Below are 19,591 nucleotides of genomic sequence, written 5' to 3'. Positions count from 1 at the left end.
GCATGGTTTTACTTTAAGCTTGTTAGTGAAATATTGAAAATCTAGCTTAATATAAAGCCATAAGAGGCACCCAGCATCCTTATCTCTTTTCTTTTTTTTTTTTCTCAGTGGATAAAGTTATTTTCATTTGGCAAAACTATTGTTGTTGTTGTTTTGAAAAAGCATATCGTAAGTGAAGTTCATTTTGCAGCTAGAAAAATGAACTTCACTGCTTAGCAATCTGTGTCAGCCTTGGAAAGCACCATTTTATTTTGCATTAGCTCAGTTCTGTGAGTAGTGGGTCCCACTGATGGGGAAGTGGGGAACCAACCTATAAATGTTTTTGAAAGGGAGTATACACATCTGTGTATTAGATGGTATCTCTTCTATGAATATTTCACAGAGGGGTGAGGAGAAGATTAAAACAGTCTTCTGAGTTGCTGCTTCTGCATATTTCCTCAGCTACCATTGAATAAACAATAATCTAAGTAGATAATATGACTAGTAATCTGCACCCCAAAGGTGTTAAGGACACTTGAAACATCTGCTGAAGTGACTAATTAAATAATGAAGTTGTAGAAATACAGCTAAGGGTTGGAAAAGCTGTAGCAATTACTAGGAGGTGTTCCTCTGCTGTTAACTAGTGGATTCCCTTAACAGTTGAGTTGATTTCTTCTAACAGTTCAGTCTCACCTTTTGTAAGTCATACAGTTGTCTGGCATTTTATAGAAGTCATGTAGGGATGATGTCAAGAAAAAGACAAATTTACTGTCTAAGCCAGAAGGCAGGCTTACAAAAAGCAACTTCTTTCAGGACACGAAAAGCTCTTTGTTCTGTGGCCTTGGTCTTTTTGTGCTTTGACCCTTATTTTATAGCATTGTCACTCTGACCCTAAATCTTTGGAAGCAGACATGCAGCAAATTTAGCCCTTTACAAGTAGGGTTGCATTCTGAGCTATGGGCCTGGGTTTTGTCTTTAGGCATTGTGGTTCCATACAATGCTGAGATGTAACAAAATAAAAATTTAAGATTTGTGGTTTTGTGTAGTGCAAGTAGTATTACTTACATATTGGGCCAAGGGTTTTTTATATATATATATATTGCTATATTATATATTGCTATATTACTGTCCTATTATTTATTATTATTTGCCAATTTCAGATAAGATAGCAACTAGGAAGGCAGTCTGGTTAACACTGACTAATGTATTTTCCACTTTCCCAGCAATACTTTGGAAACTGATCCTGTGCAGAGACCACCAGGGTTCCTACAAAATGCTGCTTGAGTATTAAGTATTGTGTTGAGGACAAGAAATGCTTTGCTGTACATTATGGGGTTAGAAAATTTAAACAGCAACACCTGCATGGCTTGCTTTCATGAAAGACTGGGTGCCAGCTTAGGAGAGCACAAAATTTTACATTAGGCCTGTGACTGCTTCCTGGGCTAAATTCTGAGAATTTAATAAAATTAACTTTTTTTTTTTTTTTTTTTTTAATTTTTATTCTTTAAGAAAGCTAGAAATTATCAGCTATTAGTTTTCTGTCCTTTTTGTTATGTTTTTAATTTTCATCAGGGGGGCGGCAATCTAATATATTTAAGAGGAGAACCTGTTTCCCTATCTTACAAACCAGCTATCTAATGGAAAGTTATTATTCTATGGGTATTGTTATTCAAAGAAGGATTGTTCCATTTTCTCTTTTAGCAGCAATGATTCTATGTACTTTAGGTTGTGTAAACTTGAACTATAACCATAGGATAATCTTTTCTGAAGGTAATAGTGTAATAATCTAAGGATATGTTTATTGGAGAACTTGGGGGGGGAGTCTTGATTTTTTTATTAGTATTATTATTAATAATAATAATATTATTATTATTATTATTAATTTTTTTTAATCTGAAAAGGTGTTATGAAATTTTTTTTAAAATACTAATATAGAAACAAGTTGTACTTTAAGACAGACCTGGCTTTCTTTTTGGTAGATTCACTAGACTGACTGTTAATATTTTTTGTGATAAAATCAGGGGAAAAGGAACATTTTAATGACCACTATGATGAAATATAAAACTTACTTTGTAGAACTTAGAAAAATAGCTTCTTCGTTTTTCTTAATTTTGTATGTGTCCTTTCAAGCAGAAAGAATGCTGGTACAGATTGAAAGTGTTCACACAGTTTTCTTCCTGTGTGCATGCCAAAGGTGCAGGGAAGACAGATTTTTTAAAGTTATGTGCAAGCTATACCAGTGCAATCAAGAGGGATCTGGAAAGCTTTTCTGAAATACAACTTTTACAAACTCTGTTAGAACCCAGAGCTTGTTACACTTTACAAGTTCCCTGTAAAGTATTTCATATAGCAGTCTAGTTAATGCATCAACATCTGACAAAACACTCTTTAGAAGCTGGGAAAAGAGGTGGGAGGAGTTATTCAATTTTATTTTTAAGCTAGAGTTGATACTAAGATATACTGATAATATACTAAAATATACATTGATAATATTTGTGTGCTGTATCAGCTTCCCTTAGTTCTGCTTTTTTAGCTAGCAGGCTATAAAAACTGTTGACTGTTTGACATCCTGTACTTGTTCAAGTCAGAACTGACTACCTTTAGTTTCTTGCCTTCCACATAAATCTGCTGCATTTTGGTTGCTATTCATCGCTCCAATAGAAGCATCAATATTGCAGTACCAAATAACTGGCTTGGCTTTGGTTTGTTTTCATGACTGCAATAGGAGGAAAAAAAAGTGCACCTCATACAAACGAATATGTGAGTCAAGCTAGTATTAGCAGTGGTTGGAGTGCTGAAGTGAAGTAAAAAGGATGTAAAACTGAATTTGATGCTGGTAGACCATAATTGCACTTCCAAATTTCCAGGTATTTTTGTACTTCTGAATTTCTTATTGATTTTACTTCCTGGTTTTTATTTTTAGCTGTCTTTGTTATTTTATGTTTATCTCATGCAGTAGTTCTCCAGCTAGTCTAAATATGTTTGTTCATGATCCTTGGAGAAATGGCTGGACACATGATATAGATTCTCCAAATTTAGTAACAGTAGATTTCAGCAGTTACCTGCTTAACTTTCTATTATTATTTTACATTGCAAACAATTTCTGTAGTTCCCCCAGTCTTTTGCCATGGTTATATGGGAAAAATTGTTGACATGATCAGGAAATAGTTAACAAACAGTCCCTTTTTTGTCAAAGTTTGTATGTTCAACCTTACCCATGATTTACAACCAAAACTCCAGATCGGTGCTAGTTATCTCTCTTCAAATATTCATCTTTGTCTTCAGAAAATTATCCAAAGCATTAATTGTGACTTTTTAACACAAATTGATAATAGTCTTAGAAATATTCAACTACTTGGTAGGAGGTATGGGAAGATCTATTATACATGGAGAGTGTGTATAAGCTTGATCCTGAATGACTGCTCCTTTTTGAGGTGAAGTGAGGCTAATTATTGCTGGATTACAGTCATTTAATTAAAAAAAAAATTAAAAACAAACAAACAAAAAAACCAAAAACAAACAAAAAAACCCCAACCCTAGCATAGAATTGCTAGGTTAGACACAAACTGTTTTTTAGAATTGCAATCTTAAACATGAGTTCAAAATCTTACTGTTACTTTAAAAGAATAGCAATTAAGGTGTATAGTTAATTCTCTTAATTCTTCTTCCTCTATGACCACAAAGTAGCCTCAATTAAGTTGAGTCAATTAACCGAATATCATAGGTTATACCTGAATGAAATAATAATGCAATAGTAGCCAAAAGTACACCGATACCTTTAAAGTAATACTTTGAAATGTTTCAGCTGAATCTTCTTTACTTTTTTAAATATATGCATATCACTTTAAAGGCTGCTGACACTAAGAATTAGAGGGAACAGGGTTCCTTAACAAAAGCAACCAGAAGGCAGGAGTAAAAGAATGTACTTCTAAATGTAAGTTTTAAGAATGAGCAAGAGTTTTAAATTCCAGTGTGTTTGCAGTATAAATATTACAGTGTTGAGTAAGCATATGACAAAAATAAAGTGAAACTACTATTGTTTAAACGGATGGGGGCAGGGGGGGAAGTAAACTGTATTATCAAGATACAGCTACATACACATTTGGATCTTAAAATTTTGATGCTTGAGAACAGCAGTGTTTATGTTTCTTAATAGTGAAGTGAGATTATCCCTAATTCAGTTTTTTGCCCAAATGAATGTATTAAAAAAAAAAAAAAAGTATTTGCAGCAAGAGTTGAACTGTCAGTGTGTTTATTCATATCGAATGGTGTATTAGTGGCACTGAACTGTGAGCTCTGAGAGAAGAGCTTTGCAAATTCACCAGCAGTTGTCAAAAAAGCTATCACTGCAAAATGTCCTGTCTGCCATGTAAGAAAGTTACTCTCTTCATGGAATGCACAGAACAAGACACGCTTGTCAAAACTGCCCCACTTCAAACTGTGCCATCTGAGTGCAAACCCTGTCTCATTCCTAGTTTAAACAAAGAAGCTAAACTGGGAGAACTGAGATACGGGGATGTTCTTTCTGATGTCTGTGTTATGGGGGAGAGTAGCACTGGTGGACAAAAAATGAAATGCTTTAGACTGTGGAACACTTAAGAGGCTTTCAGTATCTTTCACCTTCAGATTTCTAGTTTTAAGTTGAAATGATGTTGGGAAAGGGTCACAATGAACAGTGAAGCAATAGCCTTGTTTTCATAGTGGATCTGTGTTGCTTTGCATTAATGAGTGAGTAACACAAGCAATGGAGTACGGTTGTGTGCAAATGGTGTATAACACTATCAGTGAGAAAGGTGTTTTGGCCAAGAAATATCAAGAGAGCACTTTTGTTGTATGATCAAAAGGCACAAGGTAAATGTTTAATCTTATGTCATGTTCTTGGGCATCTGAGACAAGATACAGTGTTTAATAGAAAGGCTTTGGTATGTTTTACTCCACTGAACTGTCAGATTGCTGGCTAGTGGTACCTTTTGGATACAGTATGTTACACAGAATTTAAGGAGCTTATTAGTAGTTATAGTAGCATTTAAGGAGCTTATTAGTAGTTATAGTAGCCAGAAGTTCACTTGTAGCTGGTTTTCATGGGGTCAGAAAGAGACTGAATTGAGCTTGGTGTTGTCATAAACTCTTAACCATAAACCAATAAAAACTGAACATGGTATTTTATATTAGGCTTGGTCTTTGATAAATCAACTAAGAAATACTGAAATCAAGGAAAGGCTCCTTCCTTGCTTCCTTGATTGTGAACACCCCAATCACAAAAACACGCCTTTTTTTCTTTTTTTTTTTTTTTTAACAATTTAATTTCTTTTTTTTCTAACAGCATTCCTGACTTCTGCATATGTGTAGAGAGCCTGCTTCCATGGAATTTCAGTTCTGCATCTTCAGAATCCTTTTTTTCTTCCATCTTCCGCAGCAGAGCTCTCACTTTCAGGGGCTTAGAGGGATCTAACGGAGCTGCCTGCATACATGATTCCCTGCCTTTATTGAGGTCTCCTCTGTCTGTCTGTCTTTCTCACCCACAGACCCTCATCTTAAGACACAGGGATAGAGGTAGGAAAAGCACTCTTGATAGCATGACTATATTAGCTTTATGATCAAAACATAGAGATACAAAGCTTTGTGCAGACACTCCTGGATTTCGGTAGATTTCTGGTTTAGCTATCGGTACACTTTTTATCTTAGTCTTCCTCCTTTCATCCTTTTTCTGTTCTTCAACTCCTTCTCTTACATAGAATGTCTTCAATTTTATGTGAAAACTTGCTTATTCTCCTTACAGATAAAATGTATTTTTAATAGCAGCGTAGAAAATATACAGTTGTGTTGTGTTTGATTTTTGTTTGTTTGTTTGGGGGCATTTTTGGTAGTAAATTAAAAAAAAAAAAAAGGAAAAAAAAACACCAAAAACATTTAAAAAAACCAACCAAACAAACAAAACACCAAAAAACAACCAACCACAATCCTGTAATGCATGTGATGTTTTGTGTTCGTGTTTTGGGTGGGTGGGGGGAATTACCTGCAAGTTCTCTTACTAATGTACTTACTGTAGAAAATAGAATAATAATTCTGCCAAGTCTTCATTTCATGGTGTGTGTAGTTTAATTTTAGAGGGATTTACTTATGCAGCAGAAAAAAACTCTATGCCTAAACTAGAAGCTAAAAACAACTAGGCAATTGAAACAACAGTATCTAGTTAAACACACATAGTTTACAAATGAAGAATTTGGCCTGAATGTACAAACGAGAAATGTACTTCCAAAGGTATTAAATGTTGCAGCTGTCTTATTTAAATAATTTTTCAATCTTTTAAGGTAAATCTACAAGTAAGAAGAAGTATTTTTATTTCTTTATCTTTGCCTTCCACGTTATGTATATATGGTGGAGATTTTTCTTTACCTCTTCCTCTCTTGGATTACACCTAGCACATTTTCTTCAGGGGGGAGACCAACTGTCAGAGCATACCTTTACAGTTAGCTTTATTTTGACTTTGCATTCAAGTTTTACTTCACCAAGGTACTGGGTAAGTTGTGCGTATATAATCTAGTTTGCCTATTTTAGCTGTCCGATTTAAAAAACAAACTAACATAGGTAGTAAGAGGGGAAAACAGTGTAAATGTAGTTGTGTGTGTATAAAATATACCAGAAATGGCTCTTTCATACAGTTCTACAGTAGCTTTTGTACCTAGATAGCTATGTAAAAACCTCAGTGTTGCTGCAGCTACCTGTAAACTTACACTGGCAAATCTCACTTTAATTGGCACATTTGTAGCAACAGACCCTTCTAGCAGAGATCATCCTGCTGTATTATTGTAGGAACAAAAATACAAAGAGAAAAAAGGAAAACTCAACAAACTTTCCCCCTCTGTGGCCTGCCAAACTTTTTTGTGCTTCCAGATAGCCCTGTTAATTTACAGAAGTTGTTTTATCACGAACTGACTAGAAGGCTCATTACAATGGAATGGAGTGCATGGGTCCATGCTGTGTAAGTAGCTTTTGTCTTAATAACTTGGTATAAAAACATTAAAGAAAGCATAATTCATGCTATCTAGGGAACCAGTAAAAGTACTGTACACACTTAAAATGCTGACATACTTTAGTATAAGAAAAGGATACCTGGCAGGGATGTGAACTCCAACTCTCTTGCCTACCTCTTCAAGTAAAGTAGCATGGTCATGCTAGGCTGGGGCAGATGAACTCCTGCTCCTAATAAGAGATAAGTTACTGTTCTTGCTAACAATCTGTTGGGGGGAGGCAGAGTTTTTTGGGGTTTTTTTTGGTTGGTCGTCCCCCCCCTCCCCCACCCCAAAATGGACTAAGAAGCACATTTAAATCTGTCTGCCAAAAAATTGTGGCAAGTGTAACCTGCAGAGGTAACAAATGACTTGGGGACTGATACAGTACTTGCCAGAAGTTTATTCTGAAATCAACTCTTACTCTCTTATATATGAAAGTTGTTTTTTTTCACATTAGAGGTTTCCAGATGACCAAAAGTTAGATTAGAAAATAACCCAGGCTTTTTCATTTTGAAGTAAACATCTGCATAATCTTTAGTTCCTCTAATCAGACACACAATTGTCCAGTTCCTGGTTCATGTCCCATTAAGGTATTGTGCATAGTTGACAATAAAGTCTAGAGCTTCACTGTAAGTAAACAGTCAGCTTGGCAATGGACAAATGTTTTACAAACATTTTGTAGTTTATTAATACAGCTGATGTCAGTACATGAAAACTAACGTTCAGTAAGAAAATTCTGCGTTCAGCTTTCAGCATATGTTTCTATTTCCTTGAAGTATGGTAGACACCTTGGCATAACGTAGCAGCACATAATGGTTTGTGGGTTTTGAAAAGGTGCAGGCCATATTGTGCTGCCTCAAAAATACAAGGATTTCATCATCCTGAAGAGAAATAGCACTTACGAATTAGTCAATCTTGTGATACTGATGTCTGTCATACTTTAGCAGCACGTAAATATTGGTGTTAAGACTGTAAATATCTCCAGTATTAACTGTGCTGCTGAAGTAAGGCTAGCCACTTCTGCATGTGAGTCATAAAAAAGGACGTTTCGTGTATTTCCTGATGCCTTTTTGTTGTTATAATTTATATGTTGATTGTTTATGAACACTTTCTTGGCTTATGTTTGTATTTTCATCTATTCAGAAACAATATTTAGGACTTCATAGTATCTAATGTTAAATATAGAATAGACGTGTATATAACTTTCATTGGTTTACATGAAAGCTGAGTTTATTAAAGGAGCCATCTCAAGCTACACATGTCTAACAATCCTTTGGTAAGTGTGTTTATATATATATAAAAAAATTATTAAAATGGTGTTACTTTAAATGTCAGTATTTCTTTATTAAAACTCTTAAAACTGTGTGTTCATTTTTGCAGCATTTTCTTAATGAATGGAACTGGGAAATGTTTTGTCATGTTTTTAGCAAAGGGAGCACATAAAGTGAAAGTGTCTTCCAAATTTTTTAACAAAACTTATTAAACACTTATTTCTTAAATCACTGTGTCTATAGACAGGTAACAGTTTTACGGTTAGAAGTTTAAACTGTGTATCTGACTGTGAACTTACTAATTTTCTTTTCTCATCTTCCACTAAGATGTTTCTCTTGCAGGGGAATTTTTCATTGAGATGATTGAAATCGCTGCAGTGAGAATGGAAATTACATGGGCTTCTTTCCTTTTAAAAGCTGCATGCAAGAACTGTGTGGTGAGTCAAATGTAGACTAATGGTTATGTAAATGTCACTAATTTTAGATACAGTCAAGATCTGAAAGTGTGTTTCCTTTTAAGATATTATTTTCTTCACTATCATGACTCAGTATCACTTGCTAATCTCATTTTATTAGCCCCATTATATTCTACCATTAAAATACACATGCCTTCTTCAAATAAGTGCTCACAGATTCAACTTCATACATCATATAGATGTTTTAAAAGGAGGGAAAAAAGCTTATCTGCACTGGGGATTTGTTTTGACTTCAGGCTTCACAGGCTGCTACTGGTGCAGTTGCACAGGTACAAACATGACGTAGATGAATATGAATCCAAGTTGTTATAATTCATAAATCTGCATTATGTGACCATATAGAATTTCAGCCTGGTGTATGTGCTGGTAAAAAAATCACACTTTTCTTGTCTGCCTCTGCTATGGATTTGAACTAGTGAAGTTACTGATGGCTAAAATTTCCAATTTAGTTCACTCCTGAGTGGTTCTCAATAGTAAAGCTGGGCAGTATTAGATAGCCTACAGCTTTTCATAAAGTAAACACTTCTGTGTGTACATTTACCTACTATGGGTCTCTTAAGATATGTGGCCAAAATGAGGTTGACTACTCAAAAAAAATATGCTACCTGGCTCAAAGTTGGATAGCTTTCTCACTGAGGCTTCTTTAAGTGGCAGTATATTTGTTTATCTGTAACTGCTTAGTACTAAAGACCTGCACATACATTTCAGCCATTTGGAAACTTAGAAATGCTTGGAAAGACCAGACTCAGTGGGTTATAAAAGAAAGAGACATTATTCTTCCTCCCTTTAATGGTCACTGATTTTTGTTAGCACACTGCAGACCATGGTGCTTGCAAAGCGCCATCCATCCTGTTACTCTTGTAGACCTAATATTTTAATGTATCTAGGCTTTTTTACCAGTACTTCTATGAGTAGATGTGAATCTAAAGAGCTGATCAGAAAGATCTGAGGACATGCAACAAGTAAGTCTATTTGCGTGGCTTTGTCAAAGTCTAGTGGCCAAACCATTTATTCCTGACTACTTCATTGTGCCAGTGCAGGCCTTCATGTGAACGGCGAAACAGACTGCTTCCTTCTGGTTCACAAGGCAGGGGATGGCAGGGAGTGGGAAGAAGCAGAAGGGGAAAGGTTGGACTACCTTGTTTGGTGGCCCTAGCAGCTCGTAACAGTTTATTGACAAGATGAAAATACAATTTGAGCATTTGCAGAACCAGAGCTCAACTGAGGAACCAAAGTTCCTGTCTGTGTACTTCAAGTGCTTATGAAGGCTTACTCAAATTACTCGGTTCCTAAATCTTTGAAAAGAGTGTCATATTTCTTGCATGGTTTACAGTTGCCTTAAATAATATTAGCAATTGTATTTTCCAGGGTTTTACCTGCATGGGCAGTGCCATAGCCCATGGCTGAATGGAACTCCCTCTGCATTGCAGCTCTGGGGTCCTAAGGATGGTGCCTGATGCAAGAAAGGAAGGCTCGCTGTTTTCAGTTCAGGTGCTTATTTTCTGCTAGGCTTAGGAACTGTACGGGGGAAGAAAGATGCTTAATTCATATAAAAGGAAAAGAAAAGATAGGCCTGCTTGAAAATAAACTGAGACTAGTAGCTGTATAGGCGCAAAGACAACTAGTGAGAGGAGTGTGTCTAAAAATCTAATGTTGGAAGGTTGGAGCTGAGAACTGATAGGAGAAGGACAGATCTGATGAACTGGAAAATTGGAAGGGGGGGGAAACTGTCCAGGTTGAGCAAAGATTTGGGGGTTTTGTTTGTTTCTTGAAATTGGAAGAAGCAGCAGCCTGAGAGAAGGGATCTGGCCTGAGGCAAAGAGGAGTCAGTTTGGGGGAAAGGGGCTTGCACATGTTGGATCACTCCTAATGTTCATTAGAGCACTCTGCACTTCAGATCCAGAAGGGAATGCAGACTGTTAAGTAGTAGCTTTTGCTGTCATCTGTGAAATCACTGTCAGTTTCATCCCCCTCATCGTATTCCACACAGAAGAGGGCAACCTTATTAGTGCTCTCAGCTACTTCATTAATTTGGTCCTGAAAAGGAATCCCAAAATAACAGAATAGTTGAGGTTGGAAGGGACCTCTGGAGATCATCTAATCTGAGCAGGGTCAGGCAGAGCAGGTTTTTTAGGGCTATGTCCAGTCAGGTTTTGAGTATCTTCAAGGATGGACACTCTGCAACCTGTCCTGTTCAGGTAGAATTTTGTGCTTGTTGCCTCCTGTCCTGTCACTGGACACAGCTGAGAAGAGCCTGGCTATGTTTTTTTACTCTCCCTTATCCCCATCAGCAGGCATTTATAAACTTTAAGATCACACACACACCAGCCTCTTCTTCTCCAGGCTGGACTCCCAGCTCTCTCAGCCTTTCTTCATGTGAAAGATGCTTCAGTTCTCTCATAGTCTTAGTTAAAATATTTACTTCCACAAATGGGAATTGGAACTCAAAGGGGGAAATGCTTTTTGGGGGGAAAAACCAAAACACAACCTAATAACTAAACTGTAAAGAGAATATGAAGATCACAAAATGAAACACTAAGAAGATAGATAGCTCCTGCTTTAAGATTCGGCAATCTTCATTTGCCCCCTTGTGTTAGTGTACTATGAAGCAGTCTTTGTGATCATACAGAATATTTAATCTAATGATAGGATTGACCTGGTGTGGTGCAGAGCCAGGGAAGATTTTTGTGGGCTGTGCAACCAAGAAGCCTGATAGGTGCTGCAGAAATTCGTAGAAAATTCTGTAGGCAATGGAACAGAAGACTGCAAGTAGAAGCAGCCATGTCTTCATGGTTGTGTCAAATGAGAATTCCTAAGAATTGGACATGATGTTTTCTTTTTCTGCCCTTATTCTTATATGATGTTAAACAAGTTACCAGGCCATTGTTTTCGCAGTACTGGTGTTCCTCACTTCAGAGGGTGACTTAAGACCATCACGGCTGACAGAAACACTGGCTGTTCGCATTTGCAGCTGAGCTTCTTGGGAGTTGTCATTTGAATTAAAATACTGTGTAACATGTCTGTTGACAGTCTTCTGTCTTCTTAGGGTACCTCAAACTGTTGCATACTATAGTTTCTATGCCTCCATATCACATTTAACATAGGGGTAATAGACACTTACCTTGAAGGGCTGTTGAGATTTGTTTGTTTAAAAATCACTTTTATTTAGTAGCTGTACTACAGTAATGCATTTCCTTATGGAATTTTCTGTGGCATTTATTAACTCTGATCTCAGAGAAAGAGATGAGTATTGTGCATCTTTTAAAGACCAGATGTGCAATCAACTTTCCTTGCTACCAGCTCAAGCTGAGAAACCAAGTTTCCATGTTGTTGATTCATGGTCTATTCGTACAGTCCTGTGAGCTCCAAAATACTCTGATTTGTGTCCTATCTTGTCATTGATTCATTTTGCATATTTAGCTATTACTATTAAACACTTGTTTGTCCCATTTTTAGAATGTGGTTTCATGAGCAACATATTAAATATTCTGCAAAATCTTTTATACACTAAAGGTAGTGTTCATGTTTGAACTTCAACATATTTTACAACAAATTTACCTGTAAAGAACTATGTTGCAGAAAGAATGAACTAGTTAAATTGTAACACTTAATTTCTTATGTACAGTGGTAAACAGCGGATCTTTTAAAATGTAAAGTGACTTACACCTATGTGTTTAGGACTTCCACAGGCCATCGTTCATCAAGTTTCAAAAGCAGTTTTCTTGGTGCTGCATATGGCACACTTACTGAGTGAGAGTGGTTCTGTACTTGATATTCAGATATAGACATGTGAAAATATTTCCACTTTTCCCTTAATAGTGGTATCTTGTTAAGTATTGGGGGAAGTCTCTCCTAATCAGGTAGCAATACTAGCAGTAATGATTGGAATTTGAAATGTTTAGACTCCCTTTATGTTCTTCATCACAATCTCTTGTCATAGAAGTCACAAGAAATGATTGATAGAAATATATCTGAAGTGGTGAGCTACTATTTTACCATAGTTTAACTTGAAGCAGAACATTTAAAACAACCAAACAAAAGTTTAAAATGTATTTGAAGGAAAACTTATGTCTGAGATATATGTGAATCTCCTTTCTAAGGTGGCAGTTGTGAGTGTGTGTCGGAAGAAAATGTTTAACTATAAGCAGAAATAAGAAAAATAATGGAGAAAATGCCATGCCACAAATGACATTGTTCATCTTTCCGTGAGGGGGCTAGTATCACTGGGGTATTTCTTTTTCACTCTAAATTAAGCAGTTTATTTCTGTTGGAAGTTATGTAATGGCTCTCATGTGCAACAACTCAATATTTTTTTCCACATTTGGTTCACTTGTAATAGCTCTGTGTTAATAAATCAAATGAAATTCATCTAATATTGCTTCCGTCTCTTAATGTAAAATTTGAACCCTATGTTCAAAAGTTCTGAAATTAACAAATTAATTATAGCAGCATTTATCCAGTTTGAATCTTCAATCTTAAGTATGCAGTGCTGAGTAGCTAGAGGCTGACTTACTTAGCTTCTGTTGAGAGATGGGAATAATGTATCTATAATGTTTTCTTCTGCTGTTTATAGCCATAGGAGACAGCCATGGATAGAAAGTTTCACATTTCCCTATGGTTTTTGCAGGGCAAGCGCGTGGCTTTATTACCTATAAAGGAACCTTCTGTCAGCAGCTTTTACGCTTTAAAGTGGTTTTAAAAGTAAAACGTTTTGGAATCTCTCATAAAATACTCCAAAAAAACTTAAGTATTTTAAAATTTGAGCTGTATAAGGCATAAATTGTAGAATATAAAGTCTCCAATGTATATACATTTTTAATATTTTATTGAAATAAAGGCGAAGGAAAAGCTTCAGGGATTATATTATTGGACCAGCTAGAATAGTCAACAATAATATATGACTATGGTTCTGCAGTCCTGTGATTCTCAAGCCAGACAAGTTTGGGACTGACAGAGTCTTCCTGTTTCCTTCAGTCTTAGCCTGGCTCTGATATTTCCATGGTGGTTTCACTGAATGACTTTGGGTTTGGTTTTGGTAAGCTCGGCCAGCTGAATGTGCTTGCTGTGTGAGCAACAGTGCTGGCACCAAGGAAAAGTTCCCTCTGCTCTCAAGAATGGCAGTCCAGTATTAAAGTTAATTTCCATTTCTTAAAACCAACGTAAGGAATATTCAGGGCCTTAGTCTTCCTTTCTGGATACTCCTACAGACAGATTTTGCCTATCTGCTCTTTAAGTCAGTATCAAAGGGGCTAACAACATCTTGGTCTACCTCCTTCCTTCTACAGAAAATTGCTATCTGTATATGAAACTAACACAAAAATGCTCATACAGATACAGCTGCTTAGCATATGGAAACAGCTGTGACACACCTTTCCTGTCATCAAGAGAATGTGAAAGTCTCCCTCTTTTCCAGTAAGCAATATCTGTTATTTGCAGACATACCAACAAATATATAAACTATATTATCCATCTATGTATAATGAAACTTCAGGCACAAAAATAAGAAATTTCCGGTAGCATCAAAGATGAAAAAGAGCTCTACTGTTTTGGAGGTATGAAATCTGTTAAATGACCTGTGCGACAGCCAGTTTTAGGAAGCGTGCGTGGCTGCTAGGTTGTGTGCTCAGAAAAAGGGTTTTGCTGCAGATTCGGTGACATGGTGTAGCCAGACAGCCCCCTGTTGGCTGGATTGTTGTGGAGGTTCCAGAAAAGTGAATTCTGCTTGAATTCAGCAATTCGCTGCACTCAACAAGCTATTTTTTTCATTCCCATATCACCAATAAAGAAAATGGGGGGAGGGGGGAATGTGTGCACTTGTAAAAAAAATTACCTTTGAATCAAGTTTTTTATCCCCCTTGTGTATAAGATAAATGTCAAAGCTTGGTTAAGTAGAGTATCTGCACTCAGTTTCTTAATGTCTATAGAAGCTTATTTTTAAAGAGCTGCAATGAAAATGTAGAAAGGGTACTTTGTCCCTGTGATCAAAATTTAAGACTAGCATACTTTAATATCACATCTGCAGCCTGGCTAATGCAAAGTATTTAGATAAACTTCTGTCAAGAATGCAGGTAATGGATTTTAAAACATAAACGTTTGTAAGCTAGCAGTGAACTAGCCATATACAGGCTCCAGCCTTGTTTAATGTCTGAGACTCTCTTGCAGACATGTCTATGAGAGCTTCTGCTATTTAATGAGGTACAGTTTTACCAGGAAGCTTGGGGGTTTTTTATTCATGTTTGCTTTCCTTTAATCTGTTCTTCTGTATGTGGCTTAAGCTGCTACCAGTGCAGCTAGCTGCTTGCTTCCAGTTTGCTTTTCTCCCATGTGTTAAGAAACCAAAAACTTTGTTCTTGAAAAGAAATAAGTGTCTAAAATACTGGAAAATTGAAGGACACGTATTAGGTATTTTGGCTTTTTTGTTTGTTTGTAAAGAGAACCTAAAATCTGCCTTGCAGTGGTCACTGTATATCCATGTGGTGATGGAATGCTGTGGTACTGTATAAGTGTATGCAGGCAGTTATTGTCTAGAATCTGATGACATACCCATGCTTAAAAGGCACTGTGGTGGAAATGGGTGACCCAAGGAACGTTTCCAGGAAGAACTCTGTCTCAGAGGCACAGGATCTTCTGCTCTGAGATAAACAATACAGAGGTGATCTCTTTCTGCATCAGGTATGGCCTAAGTTATAAAAGTTCATCTTCATTTGAAGAACTGGATTTGTGGCTAAAAATCCATAGCTGTAACAGAAGTAGAGAAACTGATGGGAGAATTAATCCTCTACTACACCACAGAACAGAAGACTAGCATGATGCTGAGGAAGCCAAAGTGCTCAAGGTCTCTTTTTCTTTTTCCCTTTCCCCTTTGGTACACATAAAGAAGTCAATTGTAATCAGCTATTTTAAAACAGTTGGAAAAAACAACAGAGGGTAAGGATACATGCTGTGATCGAAGAGGGGGAATGGGAAAGTCAGGGAAAGACCAAAGAGCTGCTTAAAGATTGCCATGACTTCTTAAAATCCATCGGAAGGGTTTAAGAAACTGGCTGAAGCAATCTCAAGGCGAGGGGACTCTTCCACGAAACTGAAAACCTGGGTTTCAGAAGCTCGAGGGGATTCAAGTTCATATCTCCTGCTTCCGAAGAAGTGCCCAGTGGTAAGTTGCCCACAGATGTTCCCCATCTTTCTTGTTAAATCAAGGATATGTGCAAAAAAGAATAGAAGTCACGAACCAGTTTTGTTCAAAGGTTGTTGGCAGTGATAACTATTACCGTTAGAGATGAAAGCAGGCTGCAGGTAGGATTTCAAAGGGTACTGGAATTTGCTTTTATTGGACTAACTGTGCAGTTCCTTGCAAGTTCCATATTCTTTTCCTGAGATGTTTCCTGAAGTAACAGTAAAATGAGCATACAATAAATATAAGTAGCCATTAAAGCTTACTAAAGGAATACCTTATGTTTCCAGTAGATGAACGCTGAGATAACTGAATATTTGTGAATTGCATCACAGACCTCTATTATGCCAAAGTTCTGGTTTTTGTTGCTAAAGAGAGCACCAGTAAAGGTGGCTTTAAACTGCTTTATGCTCCTACTTTCTCTAAAGCTGCTGAAAAGGGAAAGCAGGGAGCAACTAACAGCTTTAAAGAACTTCGTGGCTGTTCAGCAACCAGCAAGGGGATTCACCTCTTCCCTCCTTCAGTCTGCCCTCAAACTGTGTTCTTTTTTCTATGTGTGAAGAGGCTTTTTGAGGGTTTTTTGACAGGAGGGTTTACAATCTCCCTCACCAATTAGTGGCATTGATAAGAGGCTGTTCTGGGTTGAAGATGGTTCAAATAATCTATCCTGATCAGAAAAATTACACCATTTTTCCTCTTCTGAGGAGTGGTTACTTACTCCATTTCCAAATTAGGCTTAAACTTTAGGACTTCTTCACAGTTCTTGGAGTATCTGTAATTTTTATTTTGTTCAAGCAATGTTAGCAGCTTGGAACATACAGGTTACTTGCAGAGCTGTGATACTGTGATCCCGTTATTTTATGCTTATTCAGGCATCAAGTAAGTAGCCTGAGAAAGGTGCTACCTTACGCTATGAAAGTATCTCAGTTTCCTCTAAAACTGCACCTTTTTTTTAGCTACGAGCAGTTGTCCAGAGCAGGAGGTGTTTTTAATGGTAATGGACAAATTCTTAGCTGTATCCCTATTTTTTTTTCACATTTATTTCAGTGTTCTTGTAAAAATAGCACCTGGTCCTGGTGATTTATAGTGTTTGAGTTTCCCAGGCTGCCAACAGGCTCTTCCTTCGAGACGTCTGTGCCTGGTGAAACTGCCCCGATTCCCCATAAAGCGTGTCCTTGGGATAGGAATTTCTCTCTCACCCTCTATATTAAAACCGAATCATTTATACTGAGCTTCTTTACCTTTGCCAATTTCTTTCAGCCTCCTCTTGGTACTACATAGACAAAACCAAAAAGCCTCCTGGATTCCGATATCTTTAAGAATACTTGGAATTCTTCCCCACGTGTCACGGTACATGGGCACCACGTGCGGCTGTTGGTACCTGCGCATCTCTTGTACGGGAGAATGTTGTTCAGCAGCACCTGAGCGGGGAATAACTGTGGGGTTTTGTGCAAGAGCGGTGTTCATCCTGCCGTCCCCTCCGTCGTCAGACTACCGGTGGCTACGAATAGAGCTTCTCGTTAGCCAATGTTATACCAGGTAGTCTTTTATTTATACTTATATACTATATACACTTAATATACACTTAATATAGACTATAATTTATACTTATATGAACACGTAAATAGCTGTTGAGATTGGGTTTAGCTTTAGAAATTCTAGCATTTCTGTGATTTTATTGGTTTGGTTTGGTTTGGTTTGGTTGGAGAAACTGCCTTAGCCTAGGAGGAATTCCATGTGGACGCATATCCCATGAACGAGCACAACCTCCCTAGCATTCACTTACTGCGTAACCTAGTGGTGCCGTTAAGGACTGTCCGCATAAGATACATTTCACTTGGCTTGACGAGCATCACAGGAATCTTCTAAGAAGTCTGAGCAAGCAAAACATCTTGCCTCAAGATGTCATGAGTGCACCTGTGATGCAGGCACCTGGCCTCTGGCTCTGGTTTGCCGGGGGAGAAACCCTGAGAAAGAGCAGAACTCTTCTGCTGTTCCCACTTCTTGCCCTAGGCTGTCAGCAAGTCTCCGAACACGGCTAGACCTCGATTAGAGGGTGACAAGGAACATAACATTTGCAAAATGGATCCTGATTTTCTCCTACGTAAATCCTCCTGAAGTTAAGCATAGCTTAAACCTGGGAACACCAGGCTGCTCGATGATGCAGAGTTGGAATTACCTCGGGTATTTCATGGTGCGTGGTCTGCAGTTCTTAGATCCCTCGGCAGCCGTGATGCTAGAGCAGAAATTAGCAGTAACAATGACACCAAAATTAATTTTGACAAGTTCGAATCCTCTTTGGATCTTTCAGCTGCAAGCAGACAAAGCAATTGTATTGGGTCTGGCTGGGACGGAGTTAATTCTCCCCGCAGCAGCCCCCCAGTGCTGTGCTCTGTGCTGGTACCTAGAAAGGTGTTGATAACCCACCAGTGGTTCGGCTGCTGCTGAGCAGGGCTCGCGCAGCATCAAGGCTGTCCCTCCAACAATTCCCCCCACCGGCAGGCTGGGGGTGGGCAAGATCTCGGGAGCGGACACGGCCGGGACAGCTGACCCCAACTGACCAAAGGGATATTCCAGACCATACGGCGTCTGCCCAGCAATCACAGCGAAGAGAAGGGAGCAGCAGGGGGGCACTCGTTATTATTTGTCTGCTGGAGCAACCGCTACGCGTACTGAACCCCTATTTCGCGGGAGGTGGCTGGACATTGCCTGCTGATGGGAAGTAGAGAATAAATCTTCTGGTTCCCTTTGCTTCATTAAACTGCCTTTATCTTGACCTGTGAGGGTTTTTTCCATCTTATTTTCTCTCACCCCTATCCAGCTGAGGCAGGGAGTGGTAGAGCAGCTTGGTGGGCACCAGCGTCCAGCCAGGGACAACCCACCACAGCAGTCCCATACCCCGCTGTCAAATCGGGCTGGGAATCACCCCTTATAAGCCTCCAAGGATGTCCAGCCTTCAGGATTGATTCAACCATTCTCTACTCTGCTGGTACTGCGAGATTGTTTTCTGTAAGTTTCCAGCATCCTGTAGGACTAGTTCCATCGAAAATATTCCTGTGCTCAGTCAGAACCAGAAGAAAGGTTCTTCTGTAAGGTTCTCTTTGGCTGGACATCCTACGCTAGGGCGAGAGGTCAGGTGTGGTTCACATTAGGGTAGGGTACAGAGATGGGACCTTCCTGCATTCTTCAGCATCTCTGTATTCTCATCAACATTTCTTGAATGCCAAGGGTCCTCGAGGGGCCATCCAGACCTTCCAACTTCAGCTCTCAAAGCAAGCCTATGTCACCAGCGATCTTAGTAGCGTCCGTGTCCACGTTTCATTCTGTTCCTCGCCACAAGGCAGCTCCTGACTTGTTACGTCCATCCAGTGAGTACAAAGCCTTCAAAGATCCAATTGGCGGGACAATTCTACCGAATACCAAAGCCACTACTGAATGCCGTTGGACTAGAGCGTTGTCTCAGGACGGCCTTCTCTGGAAGGAAAGGTGCCTCCAGCAACAGCAAAAGTTGACACCAAAAGAACCAACTTCCTTGCATGTAGCAGTTCACCTGCTTCTTTCAGCAACATGGCAGAGTGTCTGAACTGTTTGATCTGGAACATTCGGGATGTTTTTAAAGTTCCACCTTTTCCTTTCAACCACTGAAGTGGTTTTATAACAGGTTAGTGCCTACCAGCCATC

The sequence above is a fragment of the Buteo buteo genome, chromosome 14 (genome assembly GCF_964188355.1).
Source record: "Buteo buteo chromosome 14, bButBut1.hap1.1, whole genome shotgun sequence".
NCBI lineage: Eukaryota > Metazoa > Chordata > Aves > Accipitriformes > Accipitridae > Buteo > Buteo buteo.
The sequence above is the reverse complement of the archived record's forward strand: the minus strand, read 5'-3'. Positions refer to the sequence as shown.